The sequence below is a fragment of the Danio rerio genome, chromosome 21 (assembly GCF_049306965.1).
Source record: "Danio rerio strain Tuebingen ecotype United States chromosome 21, GRCz12tu, whole genome shotgun sequence".
Taxonomy (NCBI): domain Eukaryota; kingdom Metazoa; phylum Chordata; class Actinopteri; order Cypriniformes; family Danionidae; genus Danio; species Danio rerio.
In genome coordinates, this window is record NC_133196.1 from 35,918,847 (window position 1) to 35,930,857 (window position 12,011).

The following is a 12,011-nucleotide window of genomic DNA, read 5'->3' on the forward strand; positions in this document are numbered from 1 at the left end:
TTAAATTATTCTTGAGTAAAGAAAAAAATCTACCAATCAGGACGCTTTTGAGAAAAAGCCTGGCCATAAAGCGTAATCCTTCATGGGTTTATCAAATTCATTACAGTCGTGACACACCAACATATCTGGCCCAGTAATGGAGTATTAACTTGGTCACTTGTATGGAAGCCAGACTTTGTCCAATCTGTACCGTAATTCACTGCAGCATGTGGGACAAGCAAAAGCTGATTGTGTCGGCCAGATCTGGGCCAGATAAATGTTGCTATGTGGGTTGAAATATGGAGTTTAGTCTCAGGTGCAAATAGAGAGAAGGCTGTTTCTACAGGTGGTTTGGCAAGCCCACTCACCTATGCAAAGCACAATGAGAAATGCACAATGTTTTTCAAGAGAGTTATTGCAAGAAAATGTCTGGAGCAAATTTGTGCTGGTTAGAGTGTCAGAGGGATGGCAAAGTGTGTTTTTACAAGTGGTTTGTCAAACCCATACACCTGTCTGAGGCACATTCTGAATTGGATAATGTTCTGAAGTTTTCGTGTTGTGTGGTGGTGGTGGGGATCCTGATTTGGAAGCTGGAATTGTGGATAACATTTCCACAAAAAGGGGGCAAGATGATTGCAGTTGAGGGCTCTGACAGCTTGTGGAAAGAAACTGAGCTGGCTCTAATACATTAAAAAATTGGAGACTGTGGAAGGGACGGGTAGAATTTTTTTTTACAATACTGATAATAGCTTTGCTAAATTTACCATAAAGACTTCAATGATGACTAGTTTAAACAAGCTTGGTATCAGTGGTACAGCACTTACATACACAAGAAATACAGTGCCAAGTGCAATAAAATACAAACTACAAAAGAATTAACAGTTTCTAACAAAATATCAGCATTGCTGTTATCCCTGAGAAAACAAAGGACTTTTAATACAGAAAAGAGCAATGACACACATATTATTCCAGTTTTACTTTAAAGAGGGATGACACTAAGGACATCATATGATCTTAGCACTTGAACACGGATTTAACTTGATCAACCATCATATCACAGAAAGGATATATGCCAATTCATCCTGGAGCCATCATTGTCCGAGATTCCCACTCCTTCAATTTGATGTAACAAGACGTTCATATGTACAGTATAGAATATGTGGGGTTCTGTCACTCTAGTTCCTAGATGTCTCTTTGCAGAAAGTATGTGGCTAAATGACTTCATAGGCAGCCTCTTTTTTTCTAGAAAACAACAAAAAAATATGTTATTCAATTTAATTGCATTTCAATTTGCTAATATATCACTTATTTAAGACAAAAACACTTTACTTGCTAATTACACATATATCCATTCACCCGCTTACAAGTCCATCCATCCATTTATCCATCCATACAGCTACATATCCACCCACCCAATTAGTTATTTATCCATCCTTCCATACATCCATACACTCACTCATCTATTCATCCATCAATACATCCAGTTAACCATGCATCCACCCATACAGCCAAATCCTTACCCACTCACCCATCCATCCGGTTATCCAACCATCCATACAGCCATGCATCCACCCACCCAACCATGCATTTATCCACCCATCCATCCATCCATCCATCCATCCATCCATCCATCTATATAGCCACATACCCACCCACACACCCAAGCATCCTTCTATACAGCTACATACCCAAGCACCCACCCACTCAACCATCCATTTATCCATCCATCCATACAGTCACATACCCACCCATTCACTCATCCAGATAACCATCCATGCATCTATACAGCCACATACCCAAGCACCCACCAACACCCAACCATCCATTTATTAATCCATCCATGCATCCACCCATACAGCCAAATCCCTAGCCAACCACCCACTCACCCACCCAGTTAACCAACCATCGATCCATACAACCACATACACAAGCACAAACCCACCCAACCATCCATCCATCCATCTATCCATCCATCCATTTAGCCATTTACTCATACAGATATCCATCCATCCATTTATCCATACACCCTTACAGCCAAATACCCACTCATCCATAGATTCATATATCCATCCAGTTAACTATGCATCCATCTATACAGCCACATACCTACCCACCAACCATCCATCCAGTTATCATCCATCCATCCATACAATTACATAACCCCCACCCACCCATCTATCAATTTATTCATCCACCCATCCGTAAAGCTACATACCCACCCATTCATTCATTTATTCAGTTATCCATCCATCCAGTTATTCATGTATCCATCCATATATAGGCATACCCACCTATCCATCCATCCATCCATCCATCCATATATCCAGTTACATCCTAACCCATTAACTCATTCCTTTATCCGTCCATCCAGTTATCCATGAATCCATCCATAAAGCCACATACCCACCCATCCATCCATCTATCCATCCACATCCCAACCCATTTACTCCTTCAGCTATCCATCCATCCAGTTATCCATGCATCTATACATAAAGCCACATACCCACCCATCCATCCATCCATACAGCTCACTATAAAACCACATACCCACCCACCTAACAATCCATCCAATTATCGTCCATCCATCTATACAGCCACATACCCCCACCCACCCATCTATAAATTTATCCATCCACCGATATGTATAGATACATTACCCACCCATTCACTCATTCAGTTATCCATCCATCCAGTTATCCATGCATCAAGCCATACACAAACATATCCACCCATCCATCCATTCACACAGTCCTTGATACAACCACATACACACCCACCTAACCTTCCATCCAATTATCATCCCTCCATCCATAGTCACATACCCCCACCCACCTATCTATTCATTTATCCATCCATAAAGCCACATACCAACCCATTCACTCATTCAGTTATCCATCCATCCATCCATCCAATTATCCATACATCCATCCATACAACCACACACCCACCCCTTCAGTCATCCACCCATCTATCTACTTATCCAGTTATCCATGCATCCATCCAATTATCCATCCAACCATCCATGCAGCCACAATCCCACCCACTCAATCAGTTATCCATCCATCTATTTATCCAGTTATCCATGCATCCATCCATATAGCCTCTTACCCACCGATTCATCCATCCATACAGCCACACACCCATCCAGAGGCATAGAAGTAGCGTGGATGATGGGGACACATCCCCTCTATCATTATTTTTGTTTTAAACAACATTATGTGCAGTTTTGTACATGTTATAACAAGTTACAAGAGAAAACCAAGAGATCTGACTGAGTTTGCAACTTTGCTCCATCTGACCTCTCTGCTGGCTTTAAAAAGCACAGGCCCAAATCAGCAAGTGGTAAAAACAGCTTGAAACAATAAAAAACATAATTCTTTTTTCACGTTTTCCCATTGAAATGTCCCCACCAAAAAATGAAAATCATGCTATAAACATTTACCTGGTCAGGCAGAAAGATCTATCTATCTATCTATCTATCTATCTATCTATCTATCTATCTATCTATCTATCTATCTATCTATCTATCTATCTATCTATCTATCTATCTATCTATCTATCTATCTATCTATCTATCTATCTATCTATCTATCTATCTATCTATCTATCTATCTATCTATCTATCTATCTATCTATCTATCTATCTATCTATCTATCTATCTATCTATCTATCTATCTATCTATCTATCTATCTATCTATCTATCTATCTATCTATCTATCTATCTATCTATCTATCTATCTATCTATCTATCTATCTATCTATCTATCTATCTATCTATCTATCTATCTATCTATCTATCTATCTATCTATCTATCTATCTATCTATCTATCTATCTATCTATCTATCTATCTATCTATCTATCTATCTATCTATCTATCTATCTATCTATCTATCTATCTATCTATCTATCTATCTATCTATCTATCTATCTATCTATCTATCTATCTATCTATCTATCTATCTATCTATCTATCTATCTATCTATCTATCTATCTATCTATCTATCTATCTATCTATCTATCTATCTATCTATCTATCTATCTATCTATCTATCTATCTATCTATCTATCTATCTATCTATCTATCTATCTATCTATCTATCTATCTATCTATCTATCTATCTATCTATCTATCTATCTATCTATCTATCTATCTATCTATCTATCTATCTATCTATCTATCTATCTATCTATCTATCTATCTATCTATCTATCTATCTATCTATCTATCTATCTATCTATCTATCTATCTATCTATCTATCTATCTATCTATCTATCTATCTATCTATCTATCTAATCATCTATCTATCTATCTATCTATCTATCTATCTATCTATCTATCTAATCATCTATCTATCTATCTATCTATCTATCTATCTATCTATCTATCTATCTATCTATCTATCTATCTATCTATCTATCTATCTATCTATCTATCTATCATCTATCTATCTATCTATCTATCTATCTATCTATCTATCTATCTATCTATCTATCTATCTATCTATCTATCTATCTATCTATCTATCTATCTATCTATCTATCTATCTATCTATCCTCGATACATGAGTAATCCATCACTAAATCACTGTTGGAATCCATCGTAGTTCAATAATAAACTCCGATTACGTCGGTCTCGGTCGGTCTACGTTGCTGCCCACTAGTGGCAGTTGTGGGCGCTGCAGACACTGAGCGCCAGCCTGTGGAGAAGAGAAGAGGGAGTCCAGTGTGCACGAGAGGGACAGTCGGGCTCCTGTTCTGTTGGGTTCAGCCCTGCAAAAAAAAGACACGATCCTCACTCTACGTTCGGACCGGGACCCTCGATTCTCCCATAAGAAGCAGCCTTACATTATCAGACTGAAACCTTCCCATGTCAAACCTATGTTTCTGGATTGAAGCTGCAGCTGTCTCTGGCTGCTATTAACTTGGTGAGTGGCTCTTTCTTTTAAATGCTGGATATGCTAACATGAAAACTAGGCACATTTTTGTGGAGGTTTTGTCTGGGTTGGCACACGCCCTGGAGGCAGCCGAGTTACTGTAACAGCGTTGAGATAACGTTAACGTTAATGGTTACAGTGTTAGTTGGATTGGATAGCAGGCTAACGTTAGGTTAAATGTGTCCGTCTTTAGCATAACAGCAGCTCCAAAGCCTGTTTCAAAACATCGTGAGCTGCCTACCCAGACGGCATATTTGGGCGTGTTAGATACGATCTAGGTAGGCAGTTCCCTAGGTTTTTGAAACACAGCTCAAAGTGACTCTAGATCATATAACTTACCCAATTTACCTTCACTGTTTAGCTTAGCTTAGCCAGCCTGCTACTGCTCTGGAGCTGTTTTCTGTCATATAAACATCTACACTACCACAATATTCTATTAAGGCGCCTACAAACGTGACAACAGCGCTGGAAATAAGATTTATGTGGTAGCTTTATTCGTCCGCCTCTACACAACTCGGTATTAGCCGTCGCGCTGAATTGAACTGCTCGACTAGCTGTTAGCAAGCTAACAAGCCAGAGAAGAGAAAGAAGTTTGAGCTGGGTAAGTTCATTCTCCCCGGCGTTTGTAGAAGATTATTTTGGAAGTTATTTGGTTACACTTAAAGGTCTGTATATTTTTCTTTTCGGGTGCTGTAGTTAATATTGTTTTATTGTTGAACATATGTTTACAAATGCCATTTACAAAACTTTTTATTACATCTATTATATAAATATGTTTCCTGAACGCACTATAATCAAGCTTGCATGGCATTGGCAAAACAAAATGTTTTTATGTAAGTCAGTTAATCAAACAAAACAAAATAAATTCTTGTTTATGTTTACTGATTATGAAAAGTGTTTATCATGCAATAACCATATCAAATGAAATCTTACACAGAGGAAACAACAAGTAATGTCGACTCAGAGACTGTAATATCACAATGTTTGGTTGCTAGGATTGAGAAATGGAATGCGCTTGTTAAGTTGTAATTAGATTTGTGGCTTCATTTAAGCCTTTAATGTATTAGGGAGCTCATACATTCGTTGAAATGCTGATGAAGTAAATTGGAGTCTTAAGGTTTCTTGTTGAGATTTAGATTAACCTTCATGTGCTATGAAATTTAGCCACCCCTGTTAAAGAAAGTTGCAAACCCACCGGGTAAACAAACTGCATGTGTGAGACTGGTAAACAGAGGTCAAATATTTTGCCTCGTGTGTTTGTATAACTGTGGTACACACTTCTACCAGTCTAAGTGCTGTCTTTCTCAAATATTAGCTTTAGGCTGTGAAAAAAACAGCTTTTGTGAGAAACCAGTGCAGTGGTTGTGGTAGATCTGCACAGCAAAACAAGTTTGGGCAGCATGAGGTGTTCAGAGTTTAGATTTAGGCCGAGAGGCTCTTGTTTTTTCAAATTGCGTCTTGGTGGAAAGGTTTGAAGATTCTATAAAGGGAAAAGACAGGCTTTTTCTTCACCTCCACTCTGAATAGCCGGAGACGTTAAATGTCTTCTGCTCATGCAGGTATTTATCTCTGGTTTGAATGTGAATGAAGGAGTCAGAAGGAAGGCTGTGAGGGCATGAATATAGGTGGCACACAATTTGTGTGTCTCTGTGTGCAGCAAGATAAATATCAAATTGAGTTTTTCATTAAAGAAAGCACGGAGACCTTGCCGGCAATGCAGAGAGAACCCGAGTATGACCTCGAGTCAATAAAGGAAGATTTCAGGCCGCCTCTGGCCAGCGGCGAAGAGCTGAGAGTAGTGAACTTTGAGTCAGCTAGTTGTGTGTCTCAACATCAGATCCAGCATTTGCCTTCCATTCGTTATGCAGTGTATTTTCCACAAGCACATCTGAAAGGAATATTTAGAAGTTCAATACAAGTTAAACTCAGTTGACAGCATTTGTGTAGAGCTCCAACTGCTTCTGATGGGATCAACATTTTTGTTGTTGTGATAAATACTGAAGTTATCACAAAATTTTACTGAAGCTATAACCATATTATCACAATATTGATTTAAGCTACAAAAAGGCTACTTTACACATATAACAAAACAAATGTGTGTGTTAGGGCTGCACAATATCTAATTTCAGCGTTAATATTGCTATGTGCACATCTGCAATCGGTCTTATAATGGCATGCCCAATATCCAGTTATGATCATAGTTGATCAGATCTTTGTAAAGTGTATCCATAATGTAGTGAACATTTTTAATTTGCATGTTTTTAGACCTGTGATAATTATTAAGCATTTTAAGATAGTTTAAAAATACACTCAATTCTAGTTTTAGATTACAAATATTTAATTATTTCGACGATAAAGACTATACAGTCATATTTTGCATTAAGTTATTTAATTTCTGCGTTAATTCTCTGAAAATCAGAAAAGCACTGATTAATTACTTTTGTATTTATCTATGCTTGAAGTGTTATGCAGAATAATCTCAATTAACCTAAAAAACTATGAATTCTTAAAAAAAAGCTACTCAAGTCATCTAGTAAAATTGTATTGTATCGCAAAATATATTGCAGAAAAATAAAATATTGCAATATTAATTTTGTAATTCAATGTGTTGCTTTATAGTATAAACATTTTCAGAGCAAACGTGTTTAAAAAGAAGTTTTAAAAGAAGTTCAAAAGGTTTATAATTACTACATTCGACTAACATTTCACATCAAGTTCTCATTAGTAAATGTTAAATAAGTCATCAAAATCAGAAGTTGCAATTGTTTCATTCAATTGAGTTTATATTGACAACTAATAAAATTATTTTACTGAAGTTGTGTTTTCACAAACATTAAATATTTACATCAGTGTTTGTTTTGATTTTTATTTAGCAATATTGTACCATTTTTTTAATGTTGGACAAGTAATCATTTTGTTTTTACCCTAAAGTGTTTATTTTATTAATATTTATTTTATATTTCTACCTTTTTAATCAAACATTTGCCCTAAAGTTCTATATAAAGTGAGAAATGTGATCACATACTGTAAAAAAAAAAATACAATGACAAGAGTCAAGAGAGCTTATTTGTTTATTTCATTTTAATCAGGTTTCAACTACATTTTAAGTTATAAAAAGTTTCATTAGGGTAACATTTAAAAAAAGTCTTTATAAACAACTGTGAGAAATAATCACATTTTTTGTAATATGCTTGTAAAAACACGACATCAATGCAATAATTTTATTAGTTATTAACTCAGTTGAATAAAACAATTACAACTTCTGATATTATGTATTTTCAACTGAAACAAAATATTGAATAGGGGGTGGGCGGGGCTATCTTTATGAGCGTCATTCCCTTGTTGCAAACAAAGAGTCAATGTGGCGTGGTTAAGAATCCTGTGGCTGAAATAGTCAAACTGACGTCATCATAGAAGACTGAAGATTACCAAAGCAAACTTTTTTCATTTAATTAACTCGATTTATTGCATTCGATTTATCGCATCGATTTATTGTTCAACTAAAGAATAACAATTTCCGCTAGCAAAATAAACATTTTAAATTTTCATTACACGTAGGCTTTAAACTTTATCTAAGAAATTAACATCACTAAATAAATGCTTGTAGTTTCATTATGAGATTAGTAAAATTAGCTGATGTTTATTGCTGACTAACTGGTGTTTTTTGTATTTATTTAATAAAATTTGGTTATATCAGCTATTTTGTTTTATTATATCCTGCTTAATATTGTTTTCTAAACATTGTGTAAACAGACAAATACATGAAGATTATGATAAACATTATATGAATGAAAGATCACATGACGCATGCCTACCACACCATAGTAAAAAAAAAAAGCCTGAAGCCCTGAACATATACTTGAATAGTTATTATATTTCTTTAACACCCCATTTACAATGAAACATTTATCAAAATCAGAGTTATTGCTATCCTGTTCTCATGACATGCACGCACATGCTGGTATTCATTTAGTAAAACTTAATTGTGACTTATTTACTGTCAGAACAAGCCTTTATGCAAAATGGAAATACTCACATCATGTTGCATGGCTTTTGTAACTAAAAGGCTTGTAAATTTAAGAGATGTGGTGGAAGACAAAGTAAATGCTGAGTTTGTAGGGAGTTTGTTAAATTGTGATTTGTATTTGTATGTTTGAAGTGCTTAATGTAAGAATTCTCTTGTTTAGGGTGTTTTTTCCATGTGCTTTGGTAAATGTATATTGTATATGGACAAAATCAAATTGATTATTTCATATTAATATGCTCTACTGTTTATTTTGTGGTGTCACAATATACATTGTTTACTGTACTTTTTCAGAATTTATGTGAGTGCAGTATTGCATGCTATTACAGGGATGCAGACCCAAACATGAATAACGGCAAGTTGCTATCTTAAAAGTACAGTGTTTACATTTTGCTTTTTATTAAGCAATATTTTACAGTTACTTTCAGCTACATTTTCTAAAGTTAAACAAAGTTCAACTTTCAATGTATTTAGTCTGTTTGATTGGCGAAAGTTGAGATCACTAGAGATGTTAATTTAAATAAACTAAAAAATTGTGTATGGAATAAGTAGATTCCTGAGTACAATAAAAGGTAAAAATAGTCCTTTACATAAGTTCAATATAAATACAAATTATTAACTCAGTGAATGTACAAATATGGGAAACGCATTGTGATGCATATCATCATCATCAGGATATGAAAAGACTTGTATTGTGATATGGGATGTTTGTCATATTACCCAGCACTTCTAGGGGCTTTAGTGGTGGATGTTCACTATTTGATCAATTTGTTGCCATTTAAATTAACATTTTTGATAATGTGTTACATCTTAAGTTTGTGGTATATTAATTATTGCATGACTATGCGTAAAGGTTTCATGAGATTATTCTCATGACAGTAAATTTCTAGAAGCATAATATACTGTAAATGTAATGTTATCCTTGATAAATGTTACCCTTTTTAGTTTTTTAAAAGTTAGTAAAAAGCTGTTTAAATATTATATAAATAAAAGCAAATAAATAATATTTATTTGATTTTATAAAAAAAAGTTTATTAAAATTTGTCATAAATTATTCATTACCTAAAGTTAGTTTATTCATGACAATGAATTTTCATGTTATTACTAACCCAGCTGTAATTTTAAATTAGTGCTTTATTAAAGAAAAGGAGAGTCAAGTGGTGGTTAATTTTATGGTAATTTTCGTGTTAAACTTTAACGCAAATTATTCCTTTTAGTGATGTTTTTGTATTGCCAATTATTTACAAACCCAGGCCTAGATGTTTATTCAGAATGGGGTTAATAGCATAATATCATTGTCATGTCATGTCGTGTCATTTGAGGTTGTTCTCATAAGTTGGTAAATTTGTTCAAACCGAAGCGACAACTGCCGCATTGCAAGTGTGGACATTTTGACCTTTTCCCCTTAGGTTAAACCCCTTCAGTAGAGGATTGGAGCAGGTCTGTAGCGCATCTAATGATCTTGAGCTCTCACTGCGCTGGGCCATGGGTTCACCTCTCATGACTGGATAGAGCCAGGAGGGTGGTCTGCCAGGAGCAATCAGGCAAATTAAGCAGGGCAGTGGGAAGAGCTGTGTGCTCAGAGCCCGATTTTACTCCTGCAGCACATCAGTAGCTTAGCTTTCTTCTCCCTTTCTCTGAATAGTCATGTTTTTGATTTATGAAACATTAGGACAAGTGGTTTATGTAACCGATGAAGGAAATTGTTTTAATTCCCTAGAGTCGCTATTTACTGACATTACAACAAAGCTTTCGGTTCGGAGCATTACTAGTGATCAGGGTCTTTGCATAATGCTTTCATTTGTTTGGTTTCAAGAGAATTATTGTGGACAAAATGGCAATATCCCAGATTGCATGGGAGCATTTGATTTGATCAAAATAGCATTGTGATCAGTGGCTCAGTGATGGTCGGATTTTAAAGACATGGTTTGCCCCTGAAACGTTATTCCTCCGTATGTTGTTTCTGACCTGTAGGATTTTTAGCTTTTCCATACTATAGAAGCCTTTAAGGTCTCAACAGGAATTTAAAATAAATTGTGAAAAATAGTGCAGCCAAGTTATAGTTTTTTCCTTTCTTTTTTTTTTTTTTTATAAATGTGACTTATATGTTGTCAGTAACATATAAGCAAATATGAATAAAGCAATCAATGATACCATATATGATAGATTTAATTATTTAAGTATTCAGCCAACCAAAATAAAATAAAATTATTGTGTTTCCTTTATAGTGCAAAAGTACACCCCCCCCCCAACCCCATGACATTGCATTTGCAAAAACTTCCAGTAGATTTACATTACACAGGTCTGTTTATGTGCCTACATTTGTTCAACTATTATGTACGTGTCAAGGTTCAGGAAGGATGAGGGAGCAAGAACTCAAATGCAACATAAGATGATTTAATATAAGCTAAAATAAAACAAAAAGACAACAAAAACCACAGAGGGGGAAAAACTTAACTATAACGCAAAAGAGTAAACAAACTTGGCTTGGCTGGCAAGACAGGACTGGAGCATGAACACAGGGTAGTATAGACGACTGGCACAGGACAGAAGACATGAGGAGAATATAAGCACAAGTAATTTAACACACAAACAGAAAATTAACAAATAATGAGTTAATAAGGAGGGTGGGACTAGACAGTATATAAGAGAGCACATGACACAACAAAAGCCATGTGCTCACATAAAACGAGACTAGAACACTCAGCCGATGAGAGAACTCATTAACCGCATGTTTACAAGACAATACACGAGCACAACACTAAAGCACACCACAAAAGCACACGACCACAATGGAAACATCCAGCCACATGCTTAGACAACACAAACATAATCAGATGAAAGACACAAGCACATCTCAGCGCCAACCGAAACCAAAACTAAACAGACTGAGGCACTGAGAATGAAACAGCGCGATGCCGAAAGAACAAAACACAAACACGAGTACTAAAGCGCGCGTCCCGAGCACGCACAGATGCCACAAGCCCGCAACAAGCCCACGATGGCACGCACACAATGGCTGAAAACAAGTGCTCGACTTAGAAAACTTGAGCTGAGCACAACTGGAC

The 12,011-nt window shown here is 35.8% G+C and overlaps 1 protein-coding gene across 13 annotated transcripts in view; it reads left to right on the top strand.

The window, feature by feature from the left end:
* The first annotated feature begins 4,669 nt into the window (after positions 1–4,669).
* The window catches only part of ndst1b (N-deacetylase/N-sulfotransferase (heparan glucosaminyl) 1b), a 194,386-nt gene continuing 187,044 nt past the window's right edge, over positions 4,670–12,011 (top strand). For 4 of the 13 annotated variants that reach the window (XR_012396580.1, XM_068215924.2, XM_073934936.1 and 1 more), the window contains exon 1: positions 4,670–4,910. The gene's annotated coding sequence lies outside the window, so the exon portion shown is untranslated. 13 annotated transcript variants of the gene reach the window in all.